Raw genomic sequence first — 17235 nt, 5'->3', positions numbered from 1 at the left:
CAATATTTAACCAGCACTGATAAAAGACATGCAGGAAGCACCTAGGAAATTACAAACAAAAAGTCGTGTGGTTTTGCCATAGGTCTAAATCTTAAATTACAGCAAAAAAAGATGTACAGGCCCATTTGAGTTAGAAATTATTTTCTATATATTTTCTATATTAAAGAGAAAGAAAAACAGAGAGATAAATGAAAAAAGATAATGAAACAGAGAGAAAGAAAGAGAGAGAAAGAGAGAGAAAAAGAGAAAGAAAGCAAAAAGGAAAGAGGAAGAGAAAGGGGAAAGAAAAGTAAGGAAAAGGGAAAGGGGAAGGGGAGGGGGAAGGGGAAGGAGAAGGGGAAGGAAAAAGGAAGGGGAAAGGGAAAGGGGGAGGGAAAGGGAAAGGGAAAGGGAAAGGGAAAGGGAAAAATAGGTCTTTTCTGAGTTAATTCTTCAGTCGTTTTCCCCTCTTTTTGAGCTTGCACTCCATGACAGGATTTCCACTAGGTACTGTCTCTGGTGTATTGCTATCAAAGCGCATAGAATTTTTCCACTGAGTGGAAAACTGGCAAGGTTCTCTTGTTCACAACTGCAAAGGTAACAATTCTGATAAACTGATGGACATTATTACACCACTTTTAGCCAAACCGTGGGAAAAGTAACTTTCTGTTCTGATAGCCTGGCTGGTGCACCTGACTGCTCTTAAAAATAACACTGATCTTGTTTGTTAGCAGTACTCCCACTCAAAGAGGGATGCACTCACTTTGTGAGTTCCTGGCTTCAGCAAATCATAAAAGTAAAAGGGTTGTCCCCACAAGGATTTTCACTGTAATCAAGGCTCTCTGAGATTGACTTCATTTCTGTCCCACTGTCTAGATGCAGTAAGTGAAGCTCTGGGCTGGAAGAGCACTGGGTAGCTGTACCCTTCTTAGCAGATTCCCTCTGCAGTCCTTTTGGGTGTCCCCATATGCTGTGGCTTCTCACTAAATGCCCTTGAATGACCAAGAGGTCATTGACTAAAACATAAATGGCAAGATGCTGCTCTGCTGTATCTGGAGCCACTGTAGTGAGTAACTTGTGATCTCAAACAAGGATTATTAAAAGCACAACGGCAGGCTTATTTTTATTTACCTCCAAGTAAAAAAAGAGTACACATTTTCAAGTGTGCCTCCACAGCTTTGAGACCAAGAAACTTTTTTTTTTTTTTTTTTTTTTTTAAATTTTTCTAGAGAAAGATGAGAGTAGATTATCTAAGTAAAGATGTGATTTGGGCAGGTTGGTCTGTAAGCAAAACTAAGTACAGACCATACTGGATGATTCAAGGTGAAACTGCAAGTGCAGATGAAATCAGCAAGAGCCATGAGCTCTTACTCAGACAATTTCAAAGTTACAGACAGCAAAGCACAAGTCAGTGCAGTGTTGGGCACCCTTTAGGGGAGTACACCATTAAAACACACTTTATTGTGATGTGATATGCTGCACCAGGCAAAGAAGTGTGGGGAGAGCAGCACAAAGCCTAGTTGCCAATGTCTTTAGACCTATGTCTAATATAACAACTTAACCTAAAAGCACAATTAATTCCCTCTAGCTTGGATACTTCCCAGAAATTCCCCCCCTGGGGGTATTTCAGTGGAGAGGGCCCAGTGAGTAGAAGGTTTGGGGCAGGAATGGGAAGAATACAACCACTCCCCAGTATAATTTTCCCCACCTGCCCTCCCTTGGTGCAGAACTTTTCTCCTGCCCCAAAGCTTTCAGAAGAGCTCCAAGGCCAGCAGCTGGCATGGGGAGGTGAGCCAGCTAGAGCTGTGCTGGCAAAGGCTTTAAGAGGCAATGAACCTTGAGCCTTGACCCTCTGCAGGGTTCCCTGTGGTCTGCTGGGAAAATCATACAGTAGATGAACCTGTTTTGTGGGGTACAGGCAGAGGAAATGGCCTTTTCTCTAAATAATCTCAGAAAGAACCATCAGGACCTACTTGTACCAACCCAAAGTAAAATGAGCTGCAATTAAGGTTTCTTACACAATTTGCCATGTCATCTAGGGACCTCAGCAACCAAGTGTGAAATCCCAGGGGAGCAGCAGGATATTGCAGTGGTAAGCTCTGCAGAAAACCCTCCAAGGGGACAAGGAGGAAAAACACCGTGTCAAAATTTTTAAGAAATAATCTCATTTCATACACATTAAAACATAATTGTCTAGGTAACTTAAAACCTGGAACAGAACCGGTTATTATTATTATTACTAAAGTCAAATCTCTGCACAGCAGCTGAACAGCATGTGGCTGCCTGTTCCCTGTGCCCCCTGCCTGGTGGCAGAGTGTGCCTTCATGGGTACAGTGGGCAAGCTCCACTCAGGAGAGGTTTGGTATTGAAAGAGCTGCAGTATTTTAAATTGGGAATTTGGGGAATTATCCAGACCCTTGGTCTGGAATAGCCTATTTCTTTCCCAGAGTAGAAATTCCTCCTACTTTTGGAGGATAGCAACATTTCAGGTATCTCCCCAGATATCATATGCCCATGTACGTCCACAGACTACAGATAAATGTGCCCTGACTTACATCAGTATGGCAAAGGTATTTGGCTAATGAGTGTCAAAATTGTAAAGACATCAGACCTACCCAAAATCTGTTGAAGGAAAAATAGCACACAATACATTTCAGCTGAGTGCCATCTTCTTTCAGGTAAATCAGAATTTTCTTTGCTGCTACAAGTCATAACACTAAAATACACCACCTGTATAGGATGCTCTCCATGCTTTACATCTACAAATTAGCCCTACATCATCCCAGTGAACTATTACTATAATCTTATAAGAGACAGGAATGTTAAACTGCCAAAGCTTTACCGACTAAATCTAAAGCAATATAGCACTTGGGTGACAGTGACAGATAGAAAACAAAGCTGAGAACACTGACTTCTGAATTATTTCTCTTGTCTCTAGACAATACCTGTGTGTACTAAGAATCAGCTAAAAGAATGGTAGTGAAGCAGATCTGAGGCTAGATATGCTCAGCCATTTGCTATTGCGAAACTAAAAAAACCCCACCCAAACCCAAGAAACCCATAACTGTATTTTGCAATCCAATTATTTTCTTCCAGCTCTTTTTTCGTAACAATTTTTTCTCCTTAAAATAATTAATTGTACAGAACATTATTTCTGTTTAAAATACAACCAATATGTAAAATAAATTTTACTCTTTTGATTGCAGTTAATAACTCATATTTATAATCTTGTATTGTTAAAATTTTATCCACCTTTGATTTAACAGTTCAATATTTTCAGATTGTTTTCTGTAATGTTTACTTTTGACTGGTGATTTTTATATTGCTGCCTTGTATTCTGGTTTTGTATTTTGTACAATCATTCAGCAATTTCAATTATAATTGATGGAGTCGCAGGGCAATATCTCTTTCAATCATTTTAGTTCTTTATACTATTTTTCTTGCAGTTAATTCTAATTTTAATTAGTTAGAGCAGAAATTGATTGTACTGATGTACTGTTCAATTAATTCCACGGAGGTTACAGAGGTTATTTGCTGAGTGACAGAAAAATACCAGACTACACCATATTTTACAATAACTACATAACAGTTCTACCAAGACTGGTGGTTCACAATTTTGTATATCCAAATGCTGATTTTGAAGGCACGCCTATTTACATAGTTCTTTTAAAACATATTTTTCATTATTAAGCAGGGATTATTTCACTCGTTAGGTGCAGAGAACATAAGCTCTGTATCATCAAGAAGGCATTTTAAAAAACAACCACACACAGTAAATTTTTCATCAGAAGCAGGTGGAGCCTTGGTATTTCCATTGTGTTTTATCCCTCGTTATTGCAGATCATGTAGATGCAGTGAAAGTCATCTACTGATCACTCTACTGTTATGGTGGGGTTTGTCTTCTAATTTCAGATTGAAACATAAAAACCAGAACACATTTTCATATTTTCCCAACCTGCCAGAGCAGACTTGGCTATGATCTGTGTGTGGATTGTGGAGGATGTTTTATCTGTGTAGACAGTACATCTGTGTAGATTGTAGACTAAAGCCGTGCATCACTGATTGGTTACAGTCTGTATTACCTATACAAATAGGAAATGTTGCATGAAGGTAAAACTCATGCCAGAATATAATAGCAGAAAACTACTTACAGTATCTGACCTAATTCAGAATTGCCAACCTCAGGCACTCAAAAATTCAATCAGGCTACTGATCATGAAACTAATGTAAAATCTTGATTTAAAAGCACATTGATTTTTGTTTTATCTACAGGTTTTTAAGTTCATGGGGATCATGCTTCCAGACTTTCCCTGGCAGTAATGAAGGATGAAAACATTGTTTGAAGGTTGAGCTTCTCACATAATCCTATTCCTCCTGGAATCAGTTCTCCGAGATACCAAATATTTTGGATAACAAGGACAATACTATAATAATTGTCAGTCCAGTTTTCAAAGGTGGGGCCTACGATTAGACATCAGTTCTCATAAAAGAAATGGGAAGGCTAATAAGAAGCATTTGTTTCCTTCTCTGCAGTCAACTACAGTATTGCCAGCTTCTAATACTCTGACGCCAGCCAGAGCTCTTAAGGGTGAAGTCACCTCTTGTGTATAAAGTTGGTAATTAAGGCTGTAGACAAATAGTAGAGCTGAGTAGAAACTTAAACCCAAGTCAGCATCATGTTACAGGATTGTTCTGTTGCTCTCACTCACAACCTGCAGATGCAACCTGCAGATTTCCAACCTCTTGGCCCAAATCAGTGCCACCTTCCCTCTGCTTCAGTCACCCACGGTCTTGGGTTGACAGGGTCCGCCAGTGTAACTCTGGATATGAGGCAAGGTCCTTTACTCACCTCCCCAGACCATGGCTGTAATACCAGGTTGGGATGGGCCAGCAAAAAAGTCCTGCTCCTGCACACAGGTGCTGCAAGGTTGCAACTGGTGGGGCTGCAAGGAAGCTGCCTTGGAGTTTTACCAGGGCAAGGGTCCACCGGGTTGCACCTTCTCCCATCAGTATGGATAAACAACTACATCCACTTGAAAAATGCTCCTTCCAAGCAATGAATGCACAGGTCCTAGGGCTTGTGCAATCTGTAAATTGGTTCTGGATCTCCAAGTAAAAGGTAACCTCCTGTTTGTCTTCTTTTGCCTCTCCCTGCATGCTTATTTTCCCCGTGAGAGGGGTGTATCATCAGCTTGCAGTCCTGAGCAAAGTCCAGCGTGGGCAATTACATTTTACTTGCATAACCTGCCTTGGCAGTGGGACACTGTATCCTGCCCTGCTCTCCTGCATGTCCCTGCCACGTGCCAGGGGGTTATGCTCCTTCCTCCAAACAGATTCACCTCATGGCTGGAAGATGCAATGCCTTGGTCTCTGCAATTTGCAGAACAGCCAGCTCTGGTCAGAGTTTGGTTATTTACATGAAAAATGGAGGTTATGCTGCAGAGTCACACCATTTGGCAGCAATATTTTGAATTTCAGAACCATATGAAAAAACAGTTTTAACCTTTGAAAAGAGTTCAAAAGATGTCTCTCAGCACACTTTCACTTTTACATAAACAGGAGAATCAAGGGCCCTGACATTTCCAAAGCCCAAAACACCGGTTTGTTTTCCTTACATAAATACTTTGAATCTTAGCAACTGTCTACAAAAGATAACGACAGAATTTGTCATAATAAAATGTGATCTGCTGATAGATTTAGCTTGTGGTTTTACAGCACCTTTGGGTAGGTTTGGTCCACTGAAGAGCAGAATTTGGATGTATTTTGAGCTCTGAGGACACATTCTTCCACCTCAACATTTTTCGTAAATGTCATTGAAGATGCAGCAGCCATGCAGCAAGTGAGAAAAGCAGCTGCTTTACCGTCAGGCTGAATTAGAATCATTGTGCAAATATACTTAAGTGACTCAGCAGTAACTAATTGAGTATTTGGGATGTATTCTCCCCTGGTAGCAGTCATGTAATTCCCCTTCATCTACATGGGAACGGAGCATATGCTCTAAGCAGAAACTAGATGATTTGTAATGATGCAAACCCTTTTTTTTTTTTTTTTTTTGATAGATAAAAGGCACTGACACTGCTTTCAACATTTAACAATTAACAAAATTGTACGCTGGAAAGTTTTCTGAGAGGTGTTATTAAACTTAACATTTTTTTCAGATTAGAGAGAATTAAAAACCACATTGTGTTTTTCAGAGTACCCACTGTTTCTTTACCTTTCCACTGGTGACACAGTATTACAACCTCATGTGCATAAATGGGAGTTTATTACAATATCCATGCCTTTAAAGAGGCATTTTTGAAAAGCAGGAGCAGTGATTTTTAAAACAGATTAATTTAGATATAATTACTTTTGCTCTTCAATGGACTAACACAGAGTGACCAAATACCTTTGCTGTGCATCTCTTAAGTGGACAACAGTTTTACAAATTTTCAAACAACTTTCCAGCCTGTCCTTTCTCCCAGTGGCCTACAGGAACATATGTTAGCTCATACTCTAGACAAAGCTGGGATCCATGGCAGGGATTATGGCCACAAGGAAACCACAGCTCTGCTGCATTGGGTGGTAAAGCACAAGCAGCATCACATAGGGAACAGAAAATGAGAAAATGAGTTGTTATAAAAGAAGGAAGGTGAACAGAAATAAAGAAATACAAGTCAAAAGACACAATGGGATTTTTTTAGCCTCTTGTGCAAGATAGGAATGTCAAGAAGAATAGTCTGTCATTATGCAAGTGCAAAATAAGTTCATCATGCAACCTCTGGGTTCATTGTCTGCATGAAATCCTGTTCGAAGCAGCAGTATGAGGCAGGCTGCTTCTTTACTGAAGATGAAGAGACACAATTTTTTTTTCTTTTATTTTTACTATACAGTTACAGCCTTAGGCTGGAAGAAATATTCATGCTCTTGTCTCCTGTGTACGTATTTTCTAAGGACTGCACCACTCTTATGCATATGCAAAAGTGGATGCTTTGCATATTTACTTTCTTTATACAAAATATCATGCCCGCCACATCATGTACTGCTTTCACTTCTGTGCAGATTCCCCCAAATTTATCATCTTCTCATATTTAGCATGTAATTCTCACTCAAAACACAAGAAGCCAACACTTCTTAATAAGTTATTCCAGAGGTAACAGCTAATTATGACATTTCAGAAAGCATACATTAATATTTCAGTAGGCTTGATGTTTTGAAATAGTACTTAGGGCAACATCTTGGTCTTTTTTTTGCTGGTGAAACATCAGGATTGGTTCAGCAGACAGGCAGTTAAAACACCCTTCAATATACCCTTTCTATGGCCTCCATTCATCATAAGCCACAATTTGGGGAAAAAAAACCAACAACCAGAGTTAATGGGTTATTTCTTGATGTACTTAAAAATATTTAACAACAGTATGCTACAGTCCTTAAATTAGTCTTTTGCCTGAAGACAATGTATTCATCCAAATCCCTCCTTAAAATATTCTTCTTCCATAAATCCTATTAGTGTTAATCTGCTAAGGCTAGGTGTGCTTTATTATTTCTTTCAGATACCTGGAAAGTGTTGAGATCTACTGCTCATTCAGTTTCTCATGGTGCTGAATACTTTTGGAGGTCTAACATAGCCTGGAAACCATGCATGGTTGTGTCACCTTCCTCTGGACATCCTCAGCTCAACAGTGCTGTAAGGAAAAACAACAAGGTGGAAGGTTTCTACAGCATGGCATTAGCAAGGGTGTGGTGAGAAGGGACACAACTGAGACTGGAACCTAACTGTCTATTATAAATGCAAAAGAGATGAGGGATAATTCACCTCTCCATTATCACTCCCATGGTGCATTTTGTTCCAGGAACAAGATACTTGTATCTGAATGTCCTTGGACGACCAATCCCATTTAAATTCAGCCTAAGCCTCTGCAGGCTGGAGGGAGGCCTGGCTGCACAGTGAGAAGCAGAGGCAGCAGGGACCCCAAATATTTTCCAGCTCTGAAAAAGCATGGGCAGATTATTATTTCAAAAGGAAGATTAACACCTCTCTGAATGGAAGTAAAATGTGTGCATGGAAAGCCTTGAAAGGAAAGGAGCTTTCTGTTCCTCCCTGAGGTGCATGCAAAGCTTTTCTTGGAAGAAAGAGGAGGCCACATTTTCCTTTTGGGTTTATCTCACAGGCATGTGAAAGGCACTTGGGGCTTCCAAAACCATCAATTAAATGCTGTGAGAATTAGTAAAAGTTAACAAGGGGAAGCGGGAGCTGTTTGAGGATTTCTTAAGTAGGACCACAGAAAGTTCTCCATGCATTAACTTTTTAAGAGGTCTACAGAAAGAGTTGAAAATCTTTAGACAAAGTTCTTCCCCAATAGTTTTAACTTGGTGGGAGAAAAGAAAGCAGCGGGGCTGCTGACTTTATTTCACATTTGGAACAAGAGGTGGTGTTGCACAGCCTTGCCTCCCAAACCAGGAAACCTGTCCTGAGGAGAGACTGACCCGGTACAGGTAACCCCCGGCATCCCCACACTCGGAAGGTGCCACCTTGGGAGGGCTCCGTGGTTTATCAGTGTTCCAGAGGAGCTTCCACTCGCAGCACTGGTTTTCATTGTGAACTCTCCGCGTTACTCCGAGAGGGATAATCCCTCCGTTTCCTCACAGCCCGGGGACACCCACACACCCTCAGGAAAGTCACCGGGGGCAGCGGGCCAGTGACTGCCTGAGTTTAGTGGCCAGGCCACCGGGTTAGCCCTTCCCTACGACAGATCCCGGGAGCTTCTGCCCGCCCTCTTCAACCACTCGTGGGGAAGGAGCGGATGGGTTCACGGGGCTGCCGGTTCCAGCTACGCACACGGGGACGGAGCTCGGTTTTGGAAGAGAAGGGCGGCTTGGGGACCGTACCCGGTGGTCCGTCCGTCCGGAACCCGTACCCGCCGCCTTCTCCCGAGAGTAAAACAACACCTGGGCAGGTACATACCGAGTCTCGGTAATAACCATTACCGCCCGACCCGGTTAACACGCCGGTCGCTGAGGATGAAACTCCTCCCCGGGGCTGAAGGGAAGCGGCTCAGGGCCGGGTCCAGGGAGCTCCCGGCCGGGCCACCGCTCCAGGACTCGGGGCCACAGCCGCCCCGCGCGCCTCCGCGTGACGTCACAGGGGGCGGCCAATGGGCGGCGGAGGCGCCCTGATGCCATGGCTGGAAGTTCCCCGGCGGCCGTGCCCTGACCCCGGCCCGGCCCGTAGCACCGGCGGGGTGAACCCCGGCTCCCCGCCCCAGTCCCCGAAGCGCGCGTTCCCCTCCCCCCCCGCCTTCCCGATTCTTGTTTCTTTACGCGCTCGCTAGGACTTTCCCCGGGCGCTTCTGCTCCCAGCGGGGGGAGCTTCACCGGGAGTCCAGGGGCTTGAGGGGAACCGGGGGCAGAAGGGGTATGTGTGGTGGTGAGGTGGGAAATCAGGACGCTTCCCGCTCGGCACGGTCCGGCCCGCCCACCCGCCCGCCCGCCGGTCCCGGCCCGCAGCCCCGGCGGCGCAGAGGGGAAGGAACCGCCCGGCCCGGCCTTCCTGCTCTGGGGCGGGGGCAGCGGCGGCTCTGCCGGCGGGCGAGGGGGAGTCCGGGGAGCTCCTCCCGCGCGATCCCGGCAGCGGCAGCGGCAGGAAGGGCAGGGCGGGGGCGGGGGCTGTGCCTTGTGCCGGGAGGGGAGGGAAGGGGGGGGGGGCGGGCGGTTGGCGGGGGAGGGGCTGCCGCCGCTGCCGCCGGGCGCAGCAGGCTGAGGGGAGGCAGGGAACGGAGCTGCCGCCGCCGAGGGCCGGGGCCTTGGACGCGTCCGGCGCGGAGCGGAGGGGGAGGAGGAAGGGGAAAGGGAAGGGGGGGAGTCAGCCGCCCCCTCTCGGAGGACACGGCCCGCATCCGCCCGGCGAAGGGCAGAGGGAAGCGGAGGGGGGAGCGAGCGGGCGCCGCCGCCGAGGAGACAAAGAAGCGGAGCCCGCCTGGGCTGGGAGCCTCCCTGCCACCGCCCGACCCGCTCCCCGCCGGCAGGCCGGCCGGAGGTAAGCACGGCTGCGGACGGGACGGGGATGGGGCCGGGGCCCGCCGTAAACTTGTGGCGGCTGCGGGGGGCGGGGGGGTAAGGGGGGAAGAGAGGGAAAGAGGAGGAGGAGGAGGAGGGCCGGCGGGAGCGGGGGGGAAGGGCGGGTGTCACCTGGGCGGGGGAGGCCCCGTCGTCACCTCGGGGGGGACGGTACCTGCTGGGGGCGGCCCGATGGGGTGGAGGGTGGGGGAGTTATTTGTCTGCCACGTCCAGCTGCCGTGGGGGAGGCGGGGGGGGGTCGTGGTCGGCTCCTTCTCATCCTCCCGAGCGAGTGTGTGTATGTGACAGCCGCTGCTTTGTGCCACCCGCCGACCTGCCGGGGGGCACGGGCGGGCCGGGGCACCCACTCCCCTGCCCAAAACACACAGACACCCCCCCCACCACCTCCCAACCCTGTGGGGGGCTCTGAGCCCGGCCCGGAGGGCGAATGGAGGCGGTGTATCCGGCGGGGGCAGCCTGGGGGAGAGGGGTGGGCGGGCAGAACCTCCCGGCCCAAACGCGCCGCAGCCGGAAAGTTTCCCAGGCGGGAGCGGCGGGCTGCAGCCGGGGGCACGGCATCCGCCTCCCCACCCCCCTTCCATCCTCCTTGGCTTTCTGCTGCTTTGCTTTACATTCCCGGCTTTCGGCTCGATGAGAGCTGAAGCCACGGGGGTTTCTTGGGAAGCGCGGGGCAGGATGCCCCCGGTCGGCGTCAGTGTAGGTAAAGGACGTAAAGCTAAAAATATTAATTAAAAAAGATAAAATTATACCTCGTGCGCTGATTGCTCAGTGAAGCGCATCCCTGGGTGTTTTGGGAGGAAAATTGCTTCAGTTTGTAAGTCTTTTCATCCTGTTTTTAATTAAAAAAGGTGCCCATGCTTGCAGATACTCCTTGCTGGCAGGCTGGGCACCGTGGTCCGCCTCAGATAAAGTTGTCAGATCGGGATTCTGGTTCGCAATTCAGGTCTGACCTGCGACTGGCTAATCTTGAGTGCCGCTCCACTCCGGTTCCTACCTTAACATCTCCCACGGCTGGTTTCTTCACAGTGCATGTGGCTCTCTGCATGTCTCCGGGTTACGCCGTGAATTACTTGACGCGTTTGACTCAGAACTGCCTTGTTCTTTTGTTACTTTAAAACTTGAATGCTGACTGAACCCTCGGCAGGATTTTAAAACGTTCTTCTAGGCGAACCGCGCGTCTTCTTCCCCTCGCTGTGAAGCAACATTTGTTTCTGAGGAGGATACTGCTCCTGTTGTAACGACTCAGCGTAGGAGAATTAGACTTCTCTTTGATGGAACATGGTAGTGGCCTTTGTGAAAACAAATTTTCATGGCCTAACCATGCGTGGTTTGTATCATCAGGGAGTTTGAGCTGGTAACTTAATATGGAGGAATTTGAAAGGGCTCACTGGGTAGGACGCCTAAGAAGAATTTCTGTTTGAAAGTACTTGTTTTGCCACTGCTTTTTAGGAATCCTGAAGCAGTCAGCACCATTATAGATCATGTTAATGGTATTGTGTTTTCATTTTTAGGGCTATAATGCTGATTTCACAACTCTGGAAATAGAAATCCTCTGTCTGACTGAAGTCAGTTTAAGCAGTTAAGCAGATCGCTTTGTCTTCATAACTGACTTGCTCCATCAGACTTTGGCAGATGTCACCTTTGGGAACAGTAAATAAATGTAGAAGTAGGAGGCAAGTGTACCACGAAGATCAAGATTGTAACTAGCAAATATTTTTATAGAGGCAATGTAACAGATACAGACTCATTATGATGTTAGCTCTCATTGCTGTTGTTCTGTCATTGCAACGTTAGCTCTTGTATTGGCCTTTTATTTATACCAGATGACATTTCAGATTGTTATCATGATATAACGATACCCAAATTATATATTTTTTGCTATATTTTTCCAAATCCAACAGCAGAGTTAGTCCTTGTTTGTCTGGATGATCCTTTTTATTACACCCTTGCTACAGATTATCTGATAAATTGAAAACTTCAGCTTTTGGCTTGTTAACACAGTGGAAAGGGAACTTAATCCGCTTCTTCTCTTCAGTAGTTTCCTGGCCAGCTGTGTGGGAGTGTAAGGAAAGGTATTTACTCTCTTATGTGTTGCCTTGCCTCTACTATCAGCTAAAGAAGAGGAACAAGGTCAGTGGTGTCTCCTTCTTTTCCAGCCTTTGTTTTTTGTACCTTGTGTTGCTGTTGGTACGTTCCTCCTTTGTGGTGCTCCTGCCTTTCCTCGGTAAAAACTATTAACAGTAGCAAGTCAAAAAGTGATGTCCAGATAGCTTTGTTTGCTGGTAGTCTGCTTGAGCAGCAGCAAAACCTACCCAGATTATCTGGGGTTTTTTTATGTTCCTTGAGCATAAAAGATGCTTTCGGACTCGTGGAGACAGGTGCGGTATCAATTTACTTGCTGCAGGTTTAAAATCGAAACCAAGGCATCCTTGAATCCTGAGCATATGTTTTAGGAAATATTTCCTGTTTGCATTGAGGGACCAGTGACTTCTAAGCTGTGGGTATTTCCCTCCTGCTCTGTGTTTTGAGGAAGGGGGATTGCTGGTGGAGTTTTAATTGAGATTTTTGAAGGAGATTTCACATAGCTGAAAACCGTGAAACTATATGGTGCTGTGTTTTGGTTAGTTTGGTTAGTCAGACCCAGGGTAAAGTGCTGGATGCCCTGCTTCTCTGAAGTAGGTCATCTGGTGTGCTGAAGAGGCAGAGAGTTGAGGCACTTTGCAGGAAAGCTTCTTTCTACTTCTGGTGAAATAAAAAACTTAAGGGCAATGTGCTTTATCCTTGTATTTACTAGATATACAGAAATGTTGTAGAACAGTAGTTTCCTCAGGGTGAAAGTCAAGTATCCTTATTAGTTCCTGGAGTGGAAGACCTTCAGAGAGCATTGGGATGGTTTTTGTAATGTGGGAAATAGCATCGTTTCTTTCCCCTAATGCACAGAAGTGAGGCCTGCACTATTCATTTAAGCCACGAACCTTTGCCCAGTCTTCTGAAGAAGATAGTACAGAAAATCCTGGTGACTCTCATCTTTTGAAAAATCACTTTTCTGCTTGTTTTGCTCTGCAAATTTATGAATGTCAGGCCAAGAATCCAAAGCTAATTTCTGTTTTGGGTACATCCATTTAAATTTTTCTTGAAGATTCAATTAGGCCTATTAGTTTCCTCATAATAATATTGTCGTCCTGCCCAATTAAGCTGTTGCTCTGTTCGCTGCTGGGTAAAGTAATTCTTCAATTGTTGCTGCTTTTTTCTTGGAGTAATCTTTTTTCCCCCATCATAAGGATACTTAATTGTTTGATAAGTGCTAATGAAATGAGTAAATTTGAATTGCATTGAAATATGAAATACATATTTTTGTATTGCGTTAAGTATATGTGACACAACAAATTGATTTGTTTCTCACCATTAATGAAGTGAGTTCATTTTTTAAACTCAGCATAAATAACTGTGTGCAGTGAGGTAGTCTGGCAGTGTTTGTTTGTAAGCTTTAATAGAGTACTGTAAATTCTAAGAATTCAGGTGCAGAGGAATAAATCTTGATTAGAGAATAGCAGCCCGTTACATTTTACATTATTGCAGGTATACACAATAACCTGATGTCAGTAAAGTTTTAGAAATACTTGGACTGAGAAAAATGTCTGTTACAGTGGAAGCTCGGGTGTGGAGGCATAGGCAGTATTTGTTCAAAGCCATATAAACTAACTTTGTGGCTTAGAGGCTTTTTCCCTCCATTGATTTGTTGTGTTGGTTTTGGTCCCCATCTCATTATCAACTATTAATATGGTGACATGTAACATACTGATTATTCAGTGAAGCAGACAGTGGGACATGCTGGTACTCTTGGTACATACCCAAACTCTCAGAAATTTTGCTTCTCTCACAGTCGTGATAGAATGCAGATACAAAATAAAATGCAGTGCAGGTGTGGTTTTAATCTATGCTGAAGAAACTTGATCTGGTTTTCCTGCATTCATCTAAGTTACTGTCTGCAGAGTACACACAACTGTGCAAAACAGGTGCAAAACCAAGTAGTGACATATATCACTATATATATGATATATAGCTGAAACTATAGCTATAGTTTCAGACAGACTATAGCTGAAACTTTATTTGACTTAACTGGTATATTTGGGATGTTTACAAAATCAGGTAGTAACCTTCTCAGACAACCTGTTTTGTTCTTTTTTCCCCTTATTTCTTTTAAAATCAAATCAAATATAACCTTTGTTTTCCAGAGATTTTTTTAATTAAAAGGAAGAAAGTATAGTTAGATGGTAACTCATTGTCATTGTTTTTCAGTGGGTTGTGCTGGTTTTATATGTAGGGTGCTGTCTTCCTCTGTTGCTTCAAGCAGGTGTTAGATGCATGGTCCTTGGAAGCAGTGTGGATGGTGCTTGCTTTGCCAGGGCTGGACTGCTTAGTCAAAATGGATTGATTAACCAAAAATAAATGAGCAGGCCATCAGATTATTACTTCATAGGTAAAAAGGCAGATTTTAGCCTTCTGAGCCATTTAAAATTCGTGACTTCTAGAAACGATCGGAGAGAGTATTTGGGGTGGAGGGGGCTTTCTAAGGAGAAGTGACAGGGGTGTGGATAACAAAGTTTAATGAGAGGCTGTGGATGCTTTTCCTGACGCAGATGAACTGGGTCACATCCTCTTACAGTGTGAGAAGCTGCTTTTAGCAGAGTGTTGTCTCTCGGCTGTCTTTCCCTACAGGTTACACTGGATCAGCTCCATGCAAATACTGAGGAGCTGTCAGACCCTGTAGGAGAATGGGAGGAGGGTTATGAAAAGCAGGTGTGTTCTGCTCATGCTGGGGTGGGATTCTGGCTTCTGAGAGCAGTGCAGCATTTAAAAAAAATGTTTTTGTTTAAATGGTAGTAAGCTGTTTAAAAAAACAGTCTGTTTCTCCTTGATTTAACTATATTGTCCTTATTTATATTAGTTTAAAAAAGTTATTAGACGCTGTTTTAGAACTTTTTCTTCAAAATTAGAATAGATCCTTGCAGGGTGGGAAGGTTTAGAAAGTAATAGTGGTGTTCATGAAATCAAATATATTGGTGTTTTCTGTCTCATCCTTCCTGTCAAATTTAAGTTGGCTGAAATAATCCTTTCTGTATAGCAATTAAGTTTTCATAGTAAAATAAAGAAGTTCATGAGTAGTCCCTTCACAAGTTTAGGAGAGAAGAGTAACTAAATCATGTTACAACTTACTCTAAATATGGAAAGTTAAATTGTTGTATTACTCTGAATTTCTGTTGGGCATTCTGGACTAATAAAATGTTTCAAGGAACAGCATTAAATTAAGCCTTCTGTTAGCAAATCCTGGCACTGATACCAGAGGAGAGGAGTTCCAAGCATTGATTGGACTGACCTCTCTGTTTAACTGCAAGAGGAGCATCCTCAGCATAGTATGGCTGCAAGGTTTTGCCTTCCTGTTCTTACAGCAGCAGTGTATTCATCACACTTGTTTTCTCCCACTCCATTGTGTATTGGATTTGGCTCCCTCCCAGTGCCATTCTGGGCCACTGGTGTTCCAAGGGAGTTGGCTTCTTAGTTTATATCATAATGATGAAGAGAGGCTGAGGGAGTTGGGGTTGTTTGTCTTGGAGAAGAGAAGGCTCTGGGGAGATCTTAAAGCAGCCTTCTAGTACCTGAAGGGCCTACAGGAAAGCTGGGAAGGGACTTTTTATAAGGGTGTGTAGTGATAGGACAAGGTGTAATGGCCTTAAACTGGAAGAGGGTAGATTTAGGTTAGACATCAGGAAGAAATTCTGTAGTGTGAGGGTGGTGAGACACTGGCACAGGTTGCCCAGGATGTTTTGGCTGCTCCCTTCCTGGAAGTGTTCAAGGTCAGGTTGGATGGGGCTGTGAGCAACCTGGTCTAGTGGGAGGTGTCCCTGCTCATGGCAGGGAAGTTGAAAGTAGATGATCCCTTCCAACCCAAACCATTCTGTGACACAATTCTATGATGCTGACAGGGGAAGTATTTTTCAGCCTTTTAATGCGGAAGGAGAGATGTGTGGCTGTATGATGTGTTCTTGGGCTGAATTTTGATAGCTGTCATGACAGCAAATCACACGTTCATTTTCCAGTATGGATTGTGTCCCTCCAGACACACACAGAGTGTTATCAAATTTGACACATCGTGAATGATGACATGTCAAGGATTCTGGATTCCACCACAGGAGACTTGGGCTGCTGCAAGTACACACTGCCACCTGGCTTAGCAAAACTCACTGTAGGCTTTTTTCAGTTTTTGAGTTCAGGTGGAAAAAACAAGTGTCCTTTGTTTGTTTTGTTTTGAATAGGTTTAGTGTTTGTTGAAAAATTAATTGGTAATTTAAGATTGAAAGTTAGTTTGCTAGATTAGCAGAAGAAAAAAAGGTAGTTGGACTTCTAGTCACTTCAAAGATATGTATGTTTCAGATGCTTTCAGTGTATTTAATAAGAACTTTAAAAAAAAAAATAAAACAGAAGGACAAAAGTTGAGTATTTTTGGGGAGTGAAAGTGAGCTCCTTATTGATTGTTTGATTTTTTTCGTTTTGGATTACTATTAACCAGTGATGGTACAAACTCTTGGTGTTAGTTCTGCTGTGGAGGGCAGGGACAGGAGCTGACACCTGCACAGATGGGCTGCAAACAAGGGCAGTGGCACAGATTATTTGTTTGGCTTATTTTTAGCCTTGGCTGTGTATTTGTAAAGTTGCAGTTTCAGTAGGACAGCTGGTTTTGGTTTAACCAGACTGCAGAAGTTTTATAAGCTTGGATAAAAAAACCCTGTAAATACCAATTTTTCTGTGTTTAGTATTATGTTGGGTTACAGTCCTCCAGTATTTAGCACTCTACAAACTCAGATGATCTGCATAAAGCAGTTTTACATGAGTGGTGTTGTATTTATTTAGAATTGTGAATTATTTTTGTTAGCAGTACTCTGGCTTTACCTCTAACGCAAGTGAGTTAAAATTGATATCGTTTAGACGCTGGAAAAAGGTGTCATGTTTGTATCTTGTCCCTCCTACCACAACTCCCTGATATCTTGTGGATGTAGTAACTTCAAAAATGTAAGTTAAGACATAGCCTTTTGCCCAGCAAGCACTGAATTTTTTTAAAAGTCCCTGCTATTTTTTCAGCTTTGTGGTTTTAATTAAGACTGGTTTTGTTCCAGTTGTAAAAGAAATTGGTTTTGACATATC

At 44.1% G+C, this 17235-nt stretch overlaps 1 protein-coding gene and 1 long non-coding RNA gene across 2 annotated transcripts in view; both read left to right on the top strand.

The window, feature by feature from the left end:
* The first annotated feature begins 4929 nt into the window (after window positions 1-4929).
* Window positions 4930-7625, top strand: LOC139796544 (uncharacterized). Its single transcript, XR_011726051.1, has 3 exons — window positions 4930-5098; window positions 6138-6203; window positions 7512-7625. It is a non-coding gene; the product is annotated as an uncharacterized lncRNA (long non-coding RNA).
* A 2065-nt stretch (window positions 7626-9690) lies between these two features.
* Window positions 9691-17235, top strand: part of NCK2 (NCK adaptor protein 2) — an 84648-nt gene continuing 77103 nt past the window's right edge. Inside the window, exon 1 of the mRNA XM_071744707.1 lies at window positions 9691-9994. The gene's annotated coding sequence lies outside the window, so the exon portion shown is untranslated. The remainder of the gene's footprint in view (window positions 9995-17235) is intronic.

The sequence above is a fragment of the Heliangelus exortis genome, chromosome 1 (genome assembly GCF_036169615.1).
Source record: "Heliangelus exortis chromosome 1, bHelExo1.hap1, whole genome shotgun sequence".
Taxonomy (NCBI): Eukaryota; Metazoa; Chordata; class Aves; order Apodiformes; family Trochilidae; genus Heliangelus; species Heliangelus exortis.
This window is presented reverse-complemented; position numbering and strand designations above follow the sequence as displayed.